The sequence below is a fragment of the Ranitomeya variabilis genome, chromosome 3 (assembly GCF_051348905.1).
Source record: "Ranitomeya variabilis isolate aRanVar5 chromosome 3, aRanVar5.hap1, whole genome shotgun sequence".
NCBI classification, from domain to species: Eukaryota; Metazoa; Chordata; class Amphibia; order Anura; family Dendrobatidae; genus Ranitomeya; species Ranitomeya variabilis.
Window position 1 is genome coordinate 619,788,710 of NC_135234.1, and position 23,325 is coordinate 619,812,034.

Here is a 23,325-nt window from a genome sequence, read left to right on the forward strand (position 1 = left end):
TTCCGGTACCAGTAAACACAGTACTGGAGATATCCATGTCCGTGTGTCCTTCTGTGTACTAGGTGCGGCCCACGTGTGGCAACCATGTGCCCAGGGGCACCGCTACCATGTGGCAAGTTGAGCACGAGTGTGTACGAGGTGTACAGAGCGGAGTCACATGTGTGTACAAGGTGTACGGAGCAGAGTCGTGTGTGTGTACGAGGTGTACGGAGCGGAGCCGTGTGTGTACGAGGTGTACAGAGCCGTGTGTGTGTATGAGGTGTGCGGAGCTGAGCCGTGTGTGTGTACGAGGCGTGCAGAGCGGAGCCGCGTGTGTACGAGGTGTGCGGAGCTGAGCCACATGTGTGCGAGGTATGCGGAGCTGAGCCGCGTGTGTACGGGGTGTACGGAGCGGAGCCCTGTGTGTACAAAACGGAGCTCTGTGTGTACAAAGTGTATGAAGCTGACCTGTGTATGTGTACGGAGCGGAGGAGAGCCATGGGTGTATGGGGGGGGGCGCCATTTTGCAGTTCGCTGCAGGCAGCAGAGAGGCTAGGTTCACTCCTGCATGTGCCGCCTGTGTGCCACATCAATACCACATGGATGGCCGCCAGGAAGCAGGGCTACATTAAGCGCTGTTCCCCTGCATGTTGTGCTGAACACGGCTGTCATACCTTCTCCCTGCACAGCCGGCGAGCAGGGGAGAATGAATGAAAGAAAAAAACGATGTGGGGTCCCCCGTATATTTTTAAACCAACCCAGCAAAACTCACAGATGCGGTCTGCTATTCTCAGGCTGGTAAGGGGCCATAGATATGGGCCCCCCCAGCCTAAAAACAAGAGCCCGCAGCTGCCCAGAAAAGGCGCATCTATTTGATGCGCCAATTCTGGAGTTTTGCCTGGTTCGTCCCACTTGCCCTGTAGCAGTGGCAATTGGGGTAATGAGGGGTTAATGTCACCTTCCTATTGTAAAGTGACATTAAGCTGGCTTAGTAATGGAGAGGCGTCAATAAGACACCTCTCCATTACTAATCCTATAGTTGTTAAAGGGTTAATAAAACACCAGACAGTAAGAAAAAAGTCTTTTAATGACATCAAACAATAACACAGTTTGGCCATCTATATTAGTCTACCATTCCAAGCAAAGCCCTCGATCTCCTGTAAAAAATGTCAAAATAAAAAAACAACAATATACCCATACCTGTCTGTTGTACAGTCAGTCCCACGCAGTAATCCATATCTAGAGGAATGTAGAGTTTACAACCAGGAGCCGTGCTAATGTAACCGCTCCCGGCTGTAAACTACTGGGGAATGAATGAGAAGCAGCAAGCACAGACTCTGTGATGTCACCGTTAGTTACTGAACCTGAGCCCGCAGCATCTCGTTCATTCCCCAGTAGTTTCCCCAGTAGGAGAAGGGATGTGAGCCACATTCAGCACCACACGAAAGGGAACAGTGCTTACAGTAGCACTGTATCCCCTGCACCCGTCCATGCACACGGAGGACAGTGTACACTGTTCTTCGTGTGCACTTGTATGGCACGTTTGGCAGCCCGTGTGTCTGGGTAAAAATGGACATGACTGCGTGTTTTGCACACGGACACACCGTCCATCAAAACACGCTGACATGTGCGTACACCCATTCACTTGAATGGGCCTATGTACAGGTCCTTCTCAAAAAATTAGCATATAGTGTTAAATTTCATTATTTACCATAATGTAATGATTACAATTAAACTTTCATATATTATAGATTCATTATCCACCAACTGAAATTTGTCAGGTCTTTTATTGTTTTAATACTGATGATTTTGGCCTACAACTCCTGATAACCCAAAAAACCTGTCTCAATAAATTATCATATTTCACCCGTCCAATCAAATAAAAGTGTTTTTTAATAACAAACAAAAAAACCATCAAATAATAATGTTCAGTTATGCACTCAATACTTGGTCGGGAATCCTTTGGCAGAAATGACTGCTTCAATGCGGCGTGGCATGGAGGCAATCAGCCTGTGACACTGCTGAGATGTTATGGAGGCCCAGGATGCTTCAATAGCGGCCTTAAGCTCATCCAGAGTGTTGGGTCTTGCGTCTCTCAACTTTCTCTTCACAATATCCCACAGATTCTCTATGGGGTTCAGGTCAGGAGAGTTGGCTGGCCAATTGAGCACAGTAATACCATGGTCAGTAAACCATTTACCAGTGGTTTTGGCACTGTGAGCAGGTGCCAGGTCGTGCTGAAAAATGAAATCTTCATCTCCATAAAGCATTTCAGCCGATGGAAGCATGAAGTGCTCCAAAATCTCCTGATAGCTAGCTGCATTGACCCTGCCCTTGATGAAACACAGTGGACCAACACCAGCAGCTGACATGGCACCCCACACCATCACTGACTGTGGGTACTTGACACTGGACTTCAGGCATTTTGGCATTTCCTTCTCCCCAGTCTTCCTCCAGACTCTGGCACCTTGATTTCCGAATGACATGCAAAATTTGCTTTCATCAGAAAAAAGTACTTGGGACCACTTAGCAAAAGTCCAGTGCTGCTTCTCTGTAGCCCAGGTCAGGCGCTTCTGCCGCTGTTTATGGTTCAAAAGTGGCTTTACCTGGGGAATGCGGCACCTGTAGCCCATTTCCTGCACACGCCTTTCCACACCAGACTCAGTCCACTGCTTCCTCAGGTTCCCCAAGGTCTGGAATCGGTCCTTCTCCACAATCTTCCTCAGGGTCCGGTCACCTCTTCTCGTTGTACAGCGTTTTCTGCCACATTGTTTCCTTCCAACAGACTTACCATTGAGGTGCCTTGATACAGCACTCTGGGAACAGCCTATTTGTTGAGAAATTTCCCTCTTGCTTGAGGGTGTCAATGATGGCCTTCTTGACATCTGTCAGGTCGCTAGTCTTACCCATGATGGGTGTTTTGAGTAATGAACCAGGCAGGGAATTTTTAAAAGCCTCAGGTATCTTTTGCATGTGTTTAGAGTTAATTAGTTGATTCAGAAGATTAGGGTAATAGGTCATTTAGAGAACCTTTTCTTGATATGCTAATTTATTGAGACAGGTTTTTTGGGTTATCAGGAGTTGTAGGCCAAAATCATCAGTATTAAAACAATAAAAGACCTGACAAATTTCAGTTGGTGGATAATGAATCTATAATATATGAAAGTTTAATTGTAATCATTACATTATGGTAAATAATGAAATTTAACACTATATGCTAATTTTTTGAGAAGGACCTGTATGTCAGTTTCTCCGGTATGGGAGAAAACTGTCACTACACGTATCGGAGGCTCTGATGTGTGAAACCAGCCTTAAGCAGAGTAGTTTCCCCATTTAAAGATAAAAAGTAATACAGATGGATGCCAAAAATGGTTGTATATCAGTCAGATAGTGTAGCTCGCTAGTGTCCAGTGTGGCTGTTAAATTTACCTTCCAGCAATTTTTTTTTTGGGCAATCACTGAGGTTGATATCTCAACTGGTTTTCTTCCAATTACTGAGGTCCACAGACAAAGCCAGCAGGGCACATGTCCTACAAGTGTGTTGTGCACTGCTTCTATTGTGCTCCGTGCACGAGTATAGCATTTTAATTAATATTTTTTCACTAGCTAAATGTGAAACAGCCTGCTTTATCCCAGATGTTAGCTAGTTAGCTACTGTAGGTGATTGTATATCAGTCAGAGGGCTCATACTCACCTGTGAGAAACTTGGATGAGTCTCGCATGTCAATACCCGGCGCTGCTGCCGGCACTCAGGAGCGGAGCGTGCGGCTGCATGTATTCCTATGCAGCCGCACTCTCCGATCTGAGCACCGGGTGCAGTGCCGGGTATTAACATGCGAGACTCATCCGAGTTTCTCGCAGGTGAGTATGAGCCCTAATAGTTTAGCTAGTTAGTGTCCAGTGTGGCTGTTAAATTTACCTGCCATCACATTTTTTGGGGGGGCAATTACTGAGGTCCACAGACAAAGCTGCCAAGGCACATGTCCTGCAAGTGTGTTTTGCACTGCTTCTATTGTGCTCCATGCACGAGTATTGCATTTTAATTAGTATTTTTTCACTAGCTAAATGTGAAACAGCCTGCTGTATTCCACCTCGTCATTTAGTGATGTTGCGATATCAAACTGCTTGCAGACCTAAGGCACATTAAAAAAAAATTATAATTTTTCAGTTGCAAAAAGTTAGATAACCCGCTGTATCACACTTTGTAATTTTGTTAGGTTGAAATTAAGCTGTACAGGCCTGATCCAGAGGCCATAAAAATGCTTCTATTCCTAGTGTCATACAGTAGGGGACCTGACTTTAAAATAGTTTGTAGAATCTAATGTTTTATAGAGGCCTGATCAATAGGCCACAAAAAATTCTGTTCCTAGTGTCATACAGTAGGGGACCTGACTTTCAAATTGTTTGTAGTGTAAGGTACTAGCAGGAATGAAGGATGCAGTGACAAGCAGGAGACATAGCAAGAGTTAACAGATACTTTATAGTTAACCGTTTCAGCAATAACTCTCCACATAGGGAGTATGGGGGGAATTATATGTGGATAACACAAAATGTTAACGACAATGGGGTGACAAAAGAGGGTCACGTAACAGCTTAACTTAACAGTCTCTGGTTCCTGGATGGTGGAGGCTGGAAAATCGTCAGAGCTGCAGATGGCTCGAGGAATCTCTGAGCCAGTCCTAAAGATACGTAAAGCACTGTCTCCGTACAACGGAGGTCTCCTGATCTTGGAACGGAATGGACAACATCTGCAAAGAGTTTGTATGTTCTCTCCGTGTTTGCGTGGGTTTCCTCCGGGTACTCCGGTTTCCTCCCACATTCCAAAGACATACTGATAGGGAATTTAGATTGTGAGCCCCATCGGGGACAGCGTTGATAATGTGTGCAAAACTGTAAAGCGCTGTGGAATATGTTAGCGCTATATAAAAATAAAGATTATTATTATTATTATTATTAATGCTGTCCACAAATAAGTATGTAGCAATGCTGGTGAAGTGCACAGTCCCGGGAAAAGAGGCCACAGTCTCACTCTTGCAATCAGCGTGCACAGCAGGTTCGTTTCTGTGCGGTGCATCTGCGGATGTCAGCAGTAAAGTCTGGTAAGCACCGTCGGGGGTAGAGGGCGACGTGGAAATGTCTCTTCCCCTTACAGGGTCCGTCTGAGCATGAGCCATAATTGGATCAAGCAGCTCTGTCACGTAGCGTAGGTCAGCGGACAGGGAGTCAACCTTTTCAAGTCGCACATGCTGGGCACCAGCCAAAAGCCCTGCTCTTGCACGCTCAGTCCCTTTTATCCCCGATCCGCCCCCATCAGTCAGGTGCACAGGTCTGTTCCAGTCAGGAAGTGTTTCCCCCAGCAATGATTGTGACAGCCCTGATGGTTCTAGCCCAGACACACAAGAGGGTCCACTAGCCTGGTCAATCTTCCTACATTCCCCCACTCCTTTTTCTCACCATTCCAAGGGCGAGAATTCTTATGAAACCTGTGACTGTCTTCCTTTCTTTCATACATTTTACTGCCAAATGAAGTTTTCTTGATCATGGCGACTGGGGGGGTTTGCCAGCTGTTTGCTCGGAGCGCCGCAAGTTGTAAGGAGTAGTGGAGTCCCCTTGAGGGGCAGGATCAGGTAGCATAGGAGGGGGCGTAGATGTGCCTGTATTCTCTGGATCCGATCTTTAGGGGACCCCAGATCTTTGGTCATCACTCTCCTCCTCTTCTTCTTCTACCGGCATGGGAACCAGCTCAGGAGCCTCCGGCACCTCCTCTACCTGTATAGGATCTTTCAATAGGCAAGGTCGAAGCATATTCTGATGGACTGTCCGAGTAGGAGTGTCCTCCTCCCCTTCAGGTTGAATCTCATACACAGACCTTTCGGGTCTGATTAATCTCTTCACCCAGTATGGGTCCCTTTCCCATTGATTTTCCAGCTTGTCTCGAGGATGCCTATCCCGTACCAAGACTCAGTCTCCAACCAGAAACTCTGTTGCCCGCAGTGGAGTTCTCTCAACATGCTCTAATTTCCGAAGTCTGGTCTGTACCAACTGATGTAGAGTCTGCAGGCGATGACGGTTTTCTCGAACCCAGGAGGACCCCCCTCCTTTCCCCCCCCCCCCCTGTCTGCAGGTAGTCCTCTTCTCGATCCAATTCTAACTCCGGGTTGGAGTCACAAAGGCAAACTTCATGAAGTGATCCACCATCACTAAACAATGTTCATAACCCTAATGGGCCAGCCCAATGGTCAGATAGTCTATCATCAACAGTTCCAGGGTAGCGGACGTGACAATGAGCTGTATGTGAGCGCTCTGCTCCGGCGGCATAGCCAACTCACTCGTCTGGCACATCCTACAAGCCTCCCCCACTGCCATCTTAAGCTGAGGATGGTAAATGAACCGCTGCAACCAGTGAAAAATCTTTTCCTGACCAAAGTGTGCTCCTCTTTCGTGTGCTGCGGTAGCAATCTCGGACAACAACGTTGCTGGCACTACGACCTGCCAGGTCACTCCTAGCTCTGTCTGTAGCTGTACCTTCCGATACAGCAATCTGTTTTTCATCTGAAGTCATTCTCACTGCCGAAGAATTTGCAGCCCCTCCAGGGATAGAGCTTCCTCTCTGCCAAGCTGGGAAGTCTCTCTGATGTCACACACCATCTCAGCAGGGCTAGCTCATTATCTTCTTGTTGTAATCGGACCCACTCATCCCGGGATTGGCCCAAGACGCACTCCTGGGACTGAGCTTCGACCTGGTCCTGCGTCATCACCACTGTCCAGGCAGTCACCAGGAATCTGGGGATTTCTTCATCTTCCAGCTCCTTATCCCTGTCCTGCTTGGGTGTAGCATGTCTTATCCTGGACAGGGCATCATCATGAATGATCTCCACTCCCCTTTTGTAAGCAATTTTGTACCGAAACTTTGCCATTCTGGCCACCCATTGTTGCTCCAAAGCTCCCAGTCTTGCATTTTCTAGGTGGGCCAACGGATTGTTGTTGGTGCATACCAGTACTTCAGAACTGACCAAGTATTCCGCGAACCTCTCCATCATAGCCCACACCAACCCAGCAGCTCCAACTTAAAGGAACTGTAATTGTCCAAATTACGTTCCGAATCGTGAAGGGATCGACTTGCGTAAGCGATCACCCTCTCTTTTCCGTCCTGCACCTGTAACAACACAGCCCCAAGATCCAGCAAATTCCCATTGGTGTGGACAATAAAAGGTTGAGAAAAGTCTGCATAGGCCAACACAGGAGCCTTCGTCAATGCCCTCTTCCGATCTTGAAAAGCTTCCTCCTGTGGTTCCTTTCACCGAAATTTCCAATTATTTGCACCCAAGGGTACTCCTTTCAGCAGCTCCAGTATTGGTCTTGTTCAGCGGGCACAATACTTCACAAATCAACAGTAATACCCGGTCAGTCCCAGGAATGCCCATACATCCTCCACTGTCTCTGGAATGGGCCAATCCTGTATCACAGTGATCTTCTCTCTGGATGGTTTCACCCCATCAGCTGAAACAACATGGACCAAGTATTCAATCTGAGCTCGGAATAAATTACATTTTTGAGGTTTCACTTTTAATCTGTGCCTCTGAAGGCGACTCAACACTTGTTCTAGTTGTTGTAGGTGTTCCTCAAACGAATAGTGTAGACTATGATGTCATCCAAATAGATAAGTGTGGCTTCGAAATTGAAATCTCCCAGACACCTTTCCATGAGACGTCGAAAAGTTCTGGGAGCATTGGCCAAGCCGAACAGCATTTGGTTGAACTCAAACAGGCCCATAGGTAGAATAAAGTCAGTCTTTGCTCGATCTTGCTCTAACAAGGGCACTTGCCAATAGCCGCTGGCGAGGTCTAATTTAGAAAAGAATTTAACCTCTCCCAGTGCAAACAGGGATTCCTCAATCCTGGCCCATCAGTCAGGTGCACAGGTCTGTTCCAATCAGGAAGTCTTTCCCCCGGCAACGATGGTGACAGCCCTGACGGTTCCAGCCCAGACACACAAGAGGGACCACTAGCCCGGTCCATCTTCCTACATTAGCATAACATCTTTGTCATACAGGCCTCATCCACATGTAAACAAGTCTTTTTTCTGTGACTAACACGATACAGCACGCCGTATTTCAACTTGGAATTTACTGTCGCTGAAATTCAGCTGTTAGCAGGGGTGGTGCAGAGTTTAAAATATATTTTTTTGTTGCTAACACTGTACTCCTACCACACTATCTGAGCAACATGACTGTGAAAAAGTGAGGCCGTAGTGGAAGGGGAACTAGGCTTGGTGTTCAAGGTGGACGTGGGATAGGTGGTAATGTTTGTGAAAGCACTAGTGAAGCAACATCACGTACTATGCAAACACAGCTGACAACTTCTGTTACTGGACAGGCTACGCCACTACCTTTCTTTGGCACATGCACAGTGGTTCATCTTGTCAATGATGCCCAGAAAGAGCATGTACTCGAGTGGATGGCAAGTGCAGCTTCAAGTGGCCTCTCCTCCTCTTCTTCCACCTCAACATCACACCCAGTACAGCCCACAGAGGTGGCACCCAAATTCCCCTTGCTTCCCTCCGCATCTCAACTCTCCAACCGTACAACTGACTGTACAGAACAACAGATGGGTGAGTCTGAAGAGCTGTTCACACATTTTATGCCATGGTCATCAGACGTGTACTTTAAAGCTTTGCAGAGTCAAGAAGAGGAAATCTGCACTGATGCCCAAAATTTTTTGAGCTTAGATCTAGGGCAGGACGAAGTAGGGCCCATACAGCATCTTGACCTTCATAATCACATGTTATCCCCTGGGGAGATGATCCTGATGAGACTTTGATATCTGAGGCTCATGCGGACTGTACTGACCTGTCATGGCAAGAAGAGGAGGGTGACTCCAAGGGCAAGGAATGTGATAGCACACAGGATGATGATGAGGTGTTAGATCCCAGTTGGCATGAACATAGAGACACACAGCTGAGTAGGTCATCTGAGGAGGAAGACAAGGAGGTTACTCTGCACTGTACGTTGCAGACATGTAGTGATGCAGCCACGATGAGCAATGCATCCTCAGCCACAATTGTGCCTGTGATCTGCAGCATCTGGGGGTCTGCAGCTCACAGGTGTGGCAAGCGTTGCCTAGCCTGGCCCTTTTTTGACACTGAAAAGGATGAGCCAACTCACGTAATCTGCCAACTTTGGTAAAAAGTGCAATAATTTGACTACTTCATGTATGAACCTACACATGCGCAATCAACATGCCTTATTGTGGGAAACCCACTGCACAAAAATGCAGACCAGCGGACGTCAAAACCATCAGCTGCCCCATGAATGGCATCTTCTGCTTCTTCCTCCTCTGTGTCATGAACCGGGGGTGTTTGGCTGCCCCGCAGTTCTTCTTCAGGAATTTATTATATCCCATTTCCTAGTTCCAGTTCAGAACATACAGCTCTCTGGCACCCCCTTACCCTCAGGTCAGTCAGGGAACTACACCTAGGATAAGTAGTCGCCTGAAAGGCTGACTAGTCGTGTACTGGCTATTGTGCATGCTGCAGTGAGGGCGATATAGCTATTCCTGATCACAGGCGGGCAATCCACTTATAAAACCCTTTCCATCACTGCCAGCTTTGCCCAACAAGCTCAGAACGCTTCGCTGCCACCAGCTCCTATTACTTAAGATTAATAATGGTTCAGATTGGGAAGGGGGGTCAGGGACATAATATGCAAACATTCTCCTAAAAAATCAGTCCCCAGTAATATGTCGGTGGGCAAGTTTTCGGACAACCCCACTTTCTTCACCCCACTCCCGGCACCCCAATCTATAAACACCCGGGCCATCCACAAGGGACAATGGATGGCCCCAATCCCGGTGAGTCAGGGTCTTTTCTGGAATAATCTCTTCAGGGGCTGCCAGTTCAGGTTGGATGAGGGTTCGTCAGTCCCAGTGTCATTGAGGTCTCTAGCTACATGGCTCCCCATGGTAACTTGCTGCACATTGTCGCAGACCACCCCAAACGCCCCACCCTCCAAAAGAACTGCTGCATTAGGCCCTGAGGCCTTGGCTGGAGGGTTCTTTTGCTTCTCCGGACAGGTGGTGCTGATATAACCAGTCCGATTGCAGGAAAAACACTTGCGAAGGTCAGTGATAGGTCTGGTGCTGGCAACGGGGACAGGGCCTCCGGTGAGTCGGCTGGCAGGGGGACTGGGGTTGGTTGCTGGCTTTCCCCTTTCCAGCTGGCGGTGACTGGTTTTTGCACTTCCGGTTTACGGTTGGCCTCATAGGCATCGGCAATCTGCGCTGCTTTGTCCTTTGTCCTTATATTTCCTTTTTTTTCAGAAGATCGAGGGTCGTCAGTTGGAATGAGAGTACAATAAAGATATTAAAACCCCATGTGTTTATTTCATTAAAATACTTTATTTATAATGTGTGTGTTTATTTAACACTTTATTACTATTGGATTAATAATGGATAGGTGTCTTATTGACATCTCTCCATTATTAACCTGGCTTAATGTCACCTTACATTAGCAAGGTGACATTAACCCCTTATTACCCCATATCCCACCGCTACCCGGGAGTGGGAAGAGAGAGGCTAAGTGCCAGAATAGGCGCATCTTACAGATGCGCCTTTTCTGGGATGGCTGGGGGCAGATGTTTTTAGCCAGCGGGGGCCAATAACCATGGTCCCTCTCTAGGCTATTAATATCTGCCCTCAGTCACTGGCTTTCCCACTCTGGCGTAGTTTTTTCCACGCCAGTTTTTTCCGTGATTTAACCCTTTACTTTAATACCTAGAGCTCCCAAATTTTACACACAGACACTTCTAACATTATTAGTGAGGAATATGTAAAAATATAAGGGATATGAAATGGTTTACTGTATGTAAACCATGGCTCATATCCTGTTGGGTTTGATGAGATAGCAAAAGCCGGCAATTGAATTACCGGCTTTTCAGCTATCCAGCTCTGTATTAAATATAAATAAATATGTGTGTGTGTGTCAATGACATATATATATATATATATATATATATATATATATATATATATACAGGTCCTTCTCAAAAAATTAGCATATAGTGTTAAATTTCATTATTTACCATAATGTAATGATTACAATTAAACTTTCATATATTATAGATTCATTATCCACCAACTGAAATTTGTCAGGTCTTTTATTGTTTTAATACTGATGATTTTGGCATACAACTCCTGATAACCCAAAAAACCTGTCTCAATAAATTAGCATATTTCACCCATCCAATCAAATAAAAGTGTTTTTTAATAACAAACAAAAAAACCATCAAATAATAATGTTCAGTTATGCACTCAATACTTGGTCGGGAATCCTTTGGCAGAAATGACTGCTTCAATGCGGCGTGGCATGGAGGCAATCAGCCTGTGACACTGCTGAGATGTTATGGAGGCCCAGGATGCTTCAATAGCGGCCTTAAGCTCATCCAGAGTGTTGGGTCTTGCGTCTCTCAACTTTCTCTTCACAATATCCCACAGATTCTCTATGGGGTTCAGGTCAGGAGAGTTGGCTGGCCAATTGAGCACAGTAATACCATGGTCAGTAAACCATTTACCAGTGGTTTTGGCACTGTGAGCAGGTGCCAGGTCGTGCTGAAAAATGAAATCTTCATCTCCATAAAGCATTGACCCTGCCCTTGATGAAACACAGTGGACCAACACCAGCAGCTGACATGGCACCCCACACCATCACTGACTGTGGGTACTTGACACTGGACTTCAGGCATTTTGGCATTTCCTTCTCCCCAGTCTTCCTCCAGACTCTGGCACCTTGATTTCCGAATGACATGCAAAATTTGCTTTCATCAGAAAAAAGTACTTGGGACCACTTAGCAACAGTCCAGTGCTGCTTCTCTGTAGCCCAGGTCAGGCGCTTCTGCCGCTGTTTATGGTTCAAAAGTGGCTTTACCTGGGGAATGCGGCACCTGTAGCCCATTTCCTGCACACGCCTGTGCACGGTGGCTCTGGATGTTTCCACACCAGACTCAGTCCACTGCTTCCTCAGGTTCCCCAAGGTCTGGAATCGGTCCTTCTCCACAATCTTCCTCAGGGTCCGGTCACCTCTTCTCGTTGTACAGCGTTTTCTGCCACATTGTTTCCTTCCAACAGACTTACCATTGAGGTGCCTTGATACAGCACTCTGGGAACAGCCTATTTGTTGAGAAATTTCTTTCTGGGTCTTACCCTCTTGCTTGAGGGTGTCAATGATGGCCTTCTTGACATCTGTCAGGTCGCTAGTCTTACCCATGATGGGGGTTTTGAGTAATGAACCAGGCAGGGAGTTTTTAAAAGCCTCAGGTATCTTTTGCATGTGTTTAGAGTTAATTAGTTGATTCAGAAGATTAGGGTAATAGGTCGTTTAGAGAACCTTTTCTTGATATGCTAATTTATTGAGACAGGTTTTTTGGGTTATCAGGAGTTGTAGGCCAAAATCATCAGTATTAAAACAATAAAAGACCTGACAAATTTCAGTTGGTGGATAATGAATCTATAATATATGAAAGTTTAATTGTAATCATTACATTATGGTAAATAATGAAATGTAACACTATATGCTCATTTTTTGAGAAGGACCTGTATATACCTATTCTATGTGTACACATTTATTTTAGCTATTCTATTCTAACCTGTCAGTGTGATTTTACTGTACACCGCACTGAATTACTGGCTTTTCTATAGAAAACCGATGCGTATTTCTCGCAAGTCACACGCATGGTCCGTGTGTAATCCGTATTTTTCTCGCCCCCATAGACTTTCATTGGTGGATTTTTTGCGCAATACGCTGACAAAGACAGCATGCTGCGATTTTCTCAGCCCGTAAAATACGGCTGAGAAATATATGGCTGATGGAAGCTGCCCCACAGAGAAACATTGGTCCGTGTGCAATGTGTTGTTTTTGCGCCTCTCACTCGTCCGTATTCCTCTCTAGTGTGACACCGGCCTCACAGCGAGAAAGTCTCACGGTGCAGAGGCTAGTTCACCGCAGTGAAATTTTCTCAGCAAACTCGCCTCTGCACCATGAGATTTTTTTTCACTGTGCTAAAATGATTGAGTCACTTCTTTTAGCTACTTCACAGCATTTGAAGCCTGAAGCAGTTAACCCCTTCATGATCTTGCAATTTTCGGTTTTGTGGGGTTTTTTTTCATTTTTTCCTCCCCTTCTTCCAAGAGCCGTAACTTTTTTTTTAATCTTCCCATCAATGTAGCTGCAAGAGAGCTTTGTTTTTTGCAGGATGAGTTGTACTTTTGAATGACATCATTGATTTTACCATATAGTGTACTGGAAAATGGGTAAAAAATTCCAAGTGTGGTGAAATTGCAAAAAAAGTGCAATTCCACCATTGTTTTTTGTTTTTTTTATTTACCAAGTTCACTATATTGTAAAATTATCTAACAATATTATTCCCCAGGTCAGCACAAGTGCGCAAATACCAAACATATATAGGTATTTTGCTATTTAAGTGGTGAAAAAAAATTCAGAAATCTGTAGAAGAAAAAAAGTGCTTATGTCGCCATTTTCCTAGACCCATAATGCTTTTATTATTCGGGATCTAAGGTTTATTGTTTGTGCCCTGAGCTCCTGTTTTTATTGATACAATTTTAGGGCAGATACCTTGTATTAATCGCATCTTATTTCATTTTATTGCAATGTTGCAGCAGCCATAAAAATGTTATGGCGTTTTGATTTTTTTTCTCGTTACGCCATTTACTGATCGCATTGTTTTTATATTTTGATAGATCAGACATTCCTGAAGGCAGCAATACCAGATATCTGTATTTTTTTTATTGTTTTATTTCCAATGGGTGAAAAGGCAACTACTTTTAAAAACATTTATTTCACACTTTTTACTGTCTTCATTAATCCCTTTAGTAGACTTGTAGCTACGATTGTCTGATCACCTGTGCTGCACATACACAGTACTTTATCACTGCTATGAATGGCAAAGATCACAATCTCTTCTGAACACTAGCTTCGAGCCTGCGTTCATAGAAGATACACAGTCACAGGCACAGGGGATTTCTGCAGACAGCCCCGCTATAATTACAACCCATCAGCGCCCCATGATCACATGACAGGGTGCCGATGGACATCTTTTGTGACGCGCCTGATAAATCCCCCTGTCAGTGATTGACAGCAGGATTTAACACGTTAAGGCCGGCCTCACACTTGGCGTAAGACAATACGCCACGTATTATACGTCCGTACTACGGCCGTAATATGGAGAAATGTTCCCAAAATATTGATCCGTAGTCAGGGTGTGTCAGCGTATTTTGCGCATGGCATCCTCCGTATGTAATCCGTATGGCATCCGTACTGCGAGATTTTCGCGCAGGCTTGCAAAACCGACATCTAATGGATTTATGTGCTCAAATGTTCGGAAAAACATATATACAGTATATGTATATGTCATTGAGACACATATATATATATTCTGTATTTAGATTTCATTCAGCGCGATATCTGTGAAAAGCCGGTAATTCAATTGCCGGCTTTTCATTTCTCCTGCACAAACCCGACAGGATATGAGACATGGTTTACATACAGTAAACCATCTCATATCCCCTTTTTTTTGCATATTCCACACTACTAATGTTAGTAGTGTGTATGTGCAAAATTTCAGCGCTGTAGCTGCTGAAATAAAGGGTTAAATGGCGGAAAAAATTGGCGTGGGCTCCCGCGCAATTTTCTCCGCCAGAATGGTAAAGCCAGTGACTGAGGGCAGATATTAATAGCCAGGAGAGGGTCCATGGTTATTGGCCCCCCCGTGGCTAAAAACATCTGCCCCCAGCCACCCCAGAAAAGGCACATCTGGAAGATGCACCTATTCTGGCACTTGGCCACTCTCTTCCCACTCCCTGTAGCGGTGGGATATGGGGTAATGAAGGGTTAATGCCACCTTGCTATTGGAAGGTGACATTAAGCCAGATTAATAATGGAGAGGCGTCAATTATGACACCTATCCATTATTAATCCAATTGTTGGAAAGGGTTAAAAAACACACACACACACATGATTTAAAAGTAGTTTAATGAAATAAACACAGCGGTTGTTGTAATAATTTATTGTTCTCTCAATCCATCAGGAACACCCTCGCTTGGAAAAATAATAAACGCACAAGATACATACCTTCGTCCCACGAAGTAATCCATCTGAAGGGGTTAACTAATATTACAGGCAGGAGCCCTGCTAAATGCAGCGGTGCTCGTGCTTGTAATTCCCCGGCGAATGAATGAAATGTAGGTCATTGACCTACATTTCCTTCAGTCGCGGTGATGCGCCCCCTGGTGGATGTCCTCATATGACCTGGAGCATGGGAAAAAGTTCCCAGGCTGCAGTTCATGAGAACATCCACCAGAGGGCGCCTCACCGCGACTCAATGTAAGTATAGATCACTCTGCTTTCCTTTCAGCACCCGGGGATTACAGGTACGAGCGAGTGGTTTATCGCAGCTCGTGCCTGTAATATTAGTTAACCCCTTCAGATGGATTACTTCGTGGGACGAGACGGTTCACCAGAAGGTATGTATCTTGTGCGTTTATTATTTTTCCAAGCGAGGGTGTTCCTGATGGATTGAGAGAACAATAAATTATTACAACAACCGCTGTGTTTATTTCATTAAACTACTTTTAAATCATGTGTGTGTGTGTTTTTTAACCCTTTCCAACAATTGGATTAATAATGGATAGGTGTCATAATTGACGCCTCTCCATTATTAATCTGGCTTAATGTCACCTTCCAATAGCAAGGTGGCATTAACCCTTCATTACCCCATATCCCACCGCTACAGGGAGTGGGAAGAGAGTGGCCAAGTGCCAGAATAGGCGCATCTTCCAGATGTGCCTTTTCTGGGGTGGCTGGGGGTAGATGTTTTTAACCACGGGGGGGCCAATAACCATGGACCCTCTCCTGGCTATTAATATCTGCCCTCAGTCACTGGCTTTACCATTCTGGCGGAGAAAATTGCGCGGGAGCCCACGCCAATTTTTTCCGCCATTTAACCCTTTATTTCAGCAGCTACAGCGCTGAAATTTTGCACATACACACTACTAACATTAGTAGTGTGGAATATGCAAAAAAAAGGGGATATGAGATGGTTTACTGTATGTAAACCATGTCTCATATCCTGTCGGGTTTGTGCAGGAGAAATGAAAAGCCGGCAATTGAATTACCGACTTTTCACTAACAGCGCTGCGTATTTCTCGCAAGTCACACTGCAGGTCCGTGTGGAATCCGTATTTTTCTCGCCCCCATAGACTTTCATTAGCGATTTTTTTGCGCAATACGCTGACAAACGCAGCATGCTGTGATTTTGTACGGCCGTAGAAAGCCGTATAATACTGAACCGTAATATACGGCTAATAGGAGCAGCCCCATTGAGAATAATTGTGCCGTTTATTTTGCGAGTTTTACGGACATAATTTCTGCGCTCTTACGTCCGTAAAACTCGCTAGTGTGAGGCCGGCCTAACAGTCGCAGCTCCACCTGCGACTAATAAAGGCACATGATGGCTGATTAAATTAAGAAAGATGCGGGCTCAGCACAGTAGCCTGCATTAAAGGAGTGACACGACCTATGACAAATGTATGTCAAAGGTAGTGAAGGGTTTAAAAGAAGTAAAAAAAATTCAACAATTGCACAGCATGTTCTGCCACACTGAATACACTCTTGTGCAAGCAAATTATGAAGATACTGTGCTGGCAGCTCCTTTCGCACCTGCCGACCCATGACCTTCCTGATGTGCTCAATGGGAGACATGTCTGGTGATGTTGCAGGCCATGATAGTATGCTTAGCAGGCTGGTGCTAACAGTAGTACAAGCAACATGCGTACTTGCGTTGTAGTGCTGAAAAATGGCTCATGGGACACTTAGGAGAAATGGTCATACCACAGCTGTAATCACCAAATCAATGTAATGCCAAACTGTGAGTGTACCTGGAAAGATCACTGGATGGGTATAGCTATTGTACATTATGCCACTCGACATCATAATCCCAGGAGTAGTACTAGTTTGACATTCACTTGTGAAGGCCTCTTCATGGCGTTGCTCATGTGGTCTCCAGACCAATCTCCAGCTATGATTGTGTCCAAGAAAAAAGCAGGATTCATAGCTGAAGCGGATAGATCTCCAATACAACCTCCAATCTCATCTAGAAACCACATGGACAGCGCCATGAAGAGGCTTTCATGAGAGAACGTCAAACCAGTCCTACTCCCGGGATTATGGTGTGTGGTGGCATAATGTACACAGAGCCTTCTAGTCTTCATTAAAGATACACTTAACAGCATGGGATTACATTGATTTGAACGTAGGACCAGCAGTTGAGCCATTTCTCCAAAGTGTCCCCGCAGTTGTTTTTCACCACAACAACACCAGACATGTTAATTATATTTGCATATCATTAACATGTGTATTGATCCTGTGATTTCCATTATCCCATAGCTATTCCTTCTTAGTGTTGAAATTTCAATGTTGAAGAATGTATTATTGAAGAACGTATTATCCTCTAATGTCCTTTGTTGCGCAGATGCAAGAAGATGAAATATGATGAATTTATATTTGGGTTAGCTTATTATTAGTAACCTCATCCAACTGCATTATACTATTCCACGTGTATGTAATTGTACAATCTGATGACATGCAATACTGAGAAAAAAAACAATTGTCTGACCAATTAGGTACAAGTGTACAGGGACGGCTCTGACAGAACCTATCAGCGCTGGGAGCTATGTTTTGGTCGTTGTAATGTAGGTCAGTTAAATGACATTTCATAAACACCAGAGGCTTTATTGGAGCACAGACCTTCACTGATCTGACAGAAACAACAAATCTTATAAGATGCTCAAAAACTAGAACTCTGATGCAGAGGACAAATAAAATGTAATCAAAAGGGTAAGGATAAAGGGAAAATTGAATTACACGCACATGTCATTTTTCTGAGCTCTTATGACTGAAGTCTGTAATGGATCAGAAAGAAATGTAATGCATGTAAGGGAATTTCTGTTTGCCAAAAATATAGATTGCAAAAAAAATGTTAAATGAAGTATGCATTTTTTATAGATCACATCACATTGAAGTCTCTCTTTATAAAATCTCAGGGTACTGTGCTTTCCTCAACTCTCAGATATGCTGTTTGTAGCGCCTCCCTCCCAGTCCGCTCCTCGATCCTCACCTGTTGCATCGTGGCTGCGGCTTCGATGCGGTACCCGGCAGCGACGCTGGTCTCCTGAGGCTCACCTCCCATGTCCCATGCTGCCTGCTCCTGCTGCTGCTTCCAAGATGCTGTGCACGTCCTGCAGGCCTCCTAGCATTCCATTAAGGGTGTGCGCACTCCAGCTCTCTTAAAGAAAAAGCGCACCATTTTCAAAGATACGTTTCAGCCAATGGCTGAGTGTCTCGTACTATTTCAGGCACCTCTGCCCTTAGGGAGTTGCCTGAGCAACAAGTGTTGCTAGTTCTCAGGTTCCCTGTGCCTGTGTGTTATGCTCTGCTTGCACCTTGCTAATACTGGTTTGTTTCCTCATTGTTTCTACCCTGCTTTCCCATGCCTTTTGGGACTATGCCAGCACCACCTGCTACTTTCCATGCCAGCTGTTGTCTGCTACCCGCTTGAGCCATCTATCTCCTGCCTAGTTCCTGCTACTTGCAGTACCTGCCTGCCCACCAGTCTGGTCGAGTCAGCTACCATGTGCCCATGGTCTAACTGGAGGTAGCACCTTGCATCTCCCAAACTTACTTACTACAGGAGTCTGGGGTTCGCTTAGTCACTCCCCTTTGGAGCCCCCTGGGTAGTGGTCCTGTGGTTTCATGAAAATTTCAATAAACGAATGTGCACTTCACCATCTGTGCCTTTGTTTCCATTCATTTCACAGTTTTCTTTGAAATCTAAAGTTTTTGTCTCTTTTGATTCTGAAAATAAACCTGGGATTCACTAAAAGATCCTGTCTGGACAGGAAAGGTAATCAGCAGCAGAGTAGCAGATCAGTAAGCGCCTGACACCCCCTGTGTAATAATGTCCTCCATCCTGGCCACTTCCTGTAATAATGTTCCCCATCTTGGGCCCTTTCCAGTAATAATATCCCCATCCAGGACCCCTTCCAGTAATAATGTCCCCATCCTGGCCCCTTCAAATAATAATGCCCCTGCCCTGGGCCCTTACAGTAATAAGGCACCTGCATCCTGGCCACATGCTATATTGTACATCCTGGTACATTGCCCTCCATTCTGGGCCCCTTCCTATTATAATGTCCCCCATCCTGGCCTCTTCCATTATTCTCCAGCACATTTAAAAAAAATGATTATTTTTACGTTCTTCAAACTCTGATTTACTGAGCTGTCCAATCAGCTGTAAGAAGGGACATTTCAAGTATATTCACACCAAGCGCTGTGACTATACATAGAGACCTTTTATCACTTATCTCTTTTTATACACTAATATTCCAGATGTAATGTGGGGAAATGTGATGGCTCTATCACCTCTGTGAATATGATGTGGGGTTCAGTGCTTCCACAGGTGAGGGCACAGGATGTTTTTTTTTTTTAGAAAAACATTAGAGTGTCATAGTACCAAAACATAAAAATGTACAATATTAATTTTGTATTGCTGTAATCGCACTCTCCAAAAGAATAAAGCCTTTTTATAACTTATACTGCACAAAAAAACGGAGTAAAACTAAAAACTACTATTGAATTGCTGTTTATTTGTTCATTCTGCCTCCCAAAAATAAGAATAAGGCTCAGATCACATTTAACCTGTACTTTCCAATGAGCACTTACGTTGAGGTTTCCATATAAGTACCAAAAACCGTGATTTAGACAAAACCAGCGATAGTACCATTTACTATAACAAGGCAGATAGTCACTTTTGACATCGTCTGGTCTTTCTTTCGGTGGTATCACATACATTATATTAAGCATTTTTTTTGCACACAAGTGTGGTCGACAAGTTCTGTGCATGCCTGAAGATAGATACCACCTGAAGAAACGCCAAATGGAGTCCAAAGTGTCCCCATCTGCATCATTATAGTGAGGGGTTCCATTGGGGGTGCATAGCATAGAACACAAGAATGTGATCCCAAACTTACAATGAAAGTAATTTAAAAAAAGGCATGTTACCGTGCGGTAGCCAAGATTGCCCTCATTATAATCAGTTTATAAGCACAGCGCACGCTGTGAGGATTCTCCATGTGACCACAAGTATACGATATGCATAGTCCTGGCCACATTCCAACTAGACCTGTGCAGCCTCAATAAATACAACTTAGGAAAATCTTTACAGCATGTGCTGCTCCTAATTTGAGGATTCACAAGCCTACAGTCACATAGAGTGACTGCAGACATTCGTGATAAACCTGGACCACCACTTTTAAATTAAAAGTGCATGTGTAAATATATATTCTTATATATACAGTGGGGCAAAAAAGTATTTAGTCATTCAGCAATAGTGCAAGCTCCACCACTTAAAAAGATGAGAGGCGTCTGTAATTTACATCATAGGTAGACATCAACTATGGGAGACAAACTGAGAAAAAAAAATCCAGAAAATCACATTGTCTGTTTTTTTATCATTTTATTTGCATATTATGGTGGAAAATAAGTATTTGGTCAGAAACAAAATTTCATCTCAATACTTTGTAATATATCCTTTGTTGGCAATGACAGAGGTCAAACGTTTTCTGTAAGTCTTCACAAGGTTGCCACACACTGTTGTTGGTATGTTGGCCCATTCCTCCATGCAGATCTCCTCTAGAGCAGTGATGTTTTTGGCTTTTCGCTTGGCAACACGGACTTTCAACTCCCTCCAAAGGTTTTCTATAGGGTTGAGATCTGGAGACTGGCTAGGCCACTCCAGGACCTTGAAATGCTTCTTACGAAGCCACTCCTTCGTTGCCCTGGCGGTGTGCTTTGGATCATTGTCATGTTGAAAGACCCAGCCACGTTTCATCTTCAATGCCCTTGCTGATGGAAGGAGGTTTGCACTCAAAATCTCACGATACATGGCCCCATTCATTCTTTCATGAACCCGGATCAGTCGTCCTGGCCCCTTTGCAGAGAAACAGCCCCAAAGCATGATGTTTCCACCACCATGCTTTACAGTAGGTATGGTGTTTGATGGATGCAACTCAGTATTCTTTTTCCTCCAAACACGACAAGTTGTGTTTCTTCCAAACAGTTCCAGTTTGGTTTCATCAGACCATAGGACATTCTCCCAAAACTCATCTGGATCATCCAAATGCTCTCTAGCAAACTTCAGACGGGCCCGGACATGTACTGGCTTAAGCAGTGGGACACGTCTGGCACTGCAGGATCTGAGTCCATGGTGGCGTAGTGTGTTACTTATGGTAGGCCTTGTTACATTGGTCCCAGCTCTCTGCAGTTCATTCACTAGGTCCCCCCGCGTGGTTCTGGGATTTTTGCTCACCGTTCTTGTGATCATTCTGACCCCACGGGGTGGGATTTTGCGTGGAGCCCCAGATCGAGGGAGATTATCAGTGGTCTTGAATGTCTTCCATTTTCTAATTATTGCTCCCACTGTTGATTTCTTCACTCCAAGCTGGTTGGCTATTGCAGATTCAGTCTTCCCAGCCTGGTGCAGGGCTACAATTTTGTTTCTGGTGTCCTTTGACAGCTCTTTGGTCTTCACCATAGTGGAGTTTGGAGTCAGACTGTTTGAGGGTGTGCACAGGTGTCTTTTTATACTGATAACAAGTTTAAACAGGTGCCATTACTACAGGTAATGAGTGGAGGAAAGAGGAGACTCTTAAAGAAGAAGTTACAGGTCTGTGGGAGCCAGAAATCTTGATTGTTTGTTTCTGACCAAATACTTATTTTCCACCATAATATGCAAATAAAATGATAAAAAAAACAGACAATGTGATTTTCTGGATTTTTATTTCTCAGTTTGTCTCCCATAGTTGAGGTCTACCTATGATGTAAATTACAGACGCCTCTCATCTTTTTAAGTGGTGGAATTTGCACTATTGCTGAATGACTAAATACTTTTTTGCCCCACTGTATATATATATATACACTCACCGGCCACTTTATTAGGTACACCATGCTAGTAACGGGTTGGACCCCCTTTTGCCTTCAGAACTGCCTCAATTCTTCGTGGCATAGATTCAACAAGGTGCTGGAAGCATTCCTCAGAGATTTTGGTCCATATTGACATGATGGCATCACACAGTTGCCGCAGATTTGTCGGCTGCACATCCCAAAGATGCTCCATACAAGGCAGGATGGATCCATGCTTTCATGTTGTTTACGCCAAATTCTGACCCTACCATCCGAATGTCGCAGCAGAAATCGAGACTCATCAGACCAAGCAACGTTTTTCCAATCTTCTACTGTCCAATTTCGATGAGCTTGTACAAATTGTAGCCTCAGTTTCCTGTTCTTAGCTGAAAGGAGTGGTACCCGGTTTGGTCTTCTGCTGCTGTAGCCCATCTGCCTCAAAGTTCGACGCACTGTGCATTCAGAGATGCTCTTAGGCCTACCTTGGTTGTAACGGGTGGCGATTTGAGTCACTGTTGCCTTTCTATCAGCTCGAACCAGTCTGCCCATTCTCCTCTGACCTCTGGCATCAACAAGGCATTTCCGCCCACAGAACTGCCGCTCACTGGATTTTTTTTCTTTTTCGGACCATTCTCTGTAAACCCTAGAGATGGTTGTGCGTGAAAATCCCAGTAGATCAGCAGTTTCTGAAATACTCAGACCAGCCCTTCTGGCACCAACAACCATGCCACGTTCAAAGGCACTCAAATCACCTTTCTTCCCCATACTGATGCTCGGTTTGAACTGCAGGAGATTGTCTTGACCATGTCTACATGCCTAAATGCACTGAGTTGCCGCCATGTGATTGGCTGATTAGAAATTAAGTGTTAACAAGAAGTTGGACAGGTGTACCTAATAAAGTGGCCGGTGAGTGTATATATATATATATATATATATATATATATATCCTACAATAGACTACCCTTAGGTGCTATATATAGTTTTTATTACACGGTATTCATATTTCAGGGATAATGTGGGGGACATGTGACGGCTCTATCACCATTTTGATGTGAGGTGTAGTGTTCGATGCTGCCTTTCCACAGATGAGGGCACAGGATCTACTCTGTCATTTCGAATGCTGGGGTACATCACTAACAGCCAATGAGTGAGTAGTGGGCAGGCAGAAGGCAGTGCTGCACACTTAGACAGGGTGGGGCTAGTGCTGGCTGTGAGCTTAGAAAAAAAAGCACGGGAAGCTGCCTAGACTGGGAGATCAGCATGTAAACAAACTGTTTGCAGGCAATGAAGTGAAATTTAGGAGTAATGAAATGTAGAAACAAA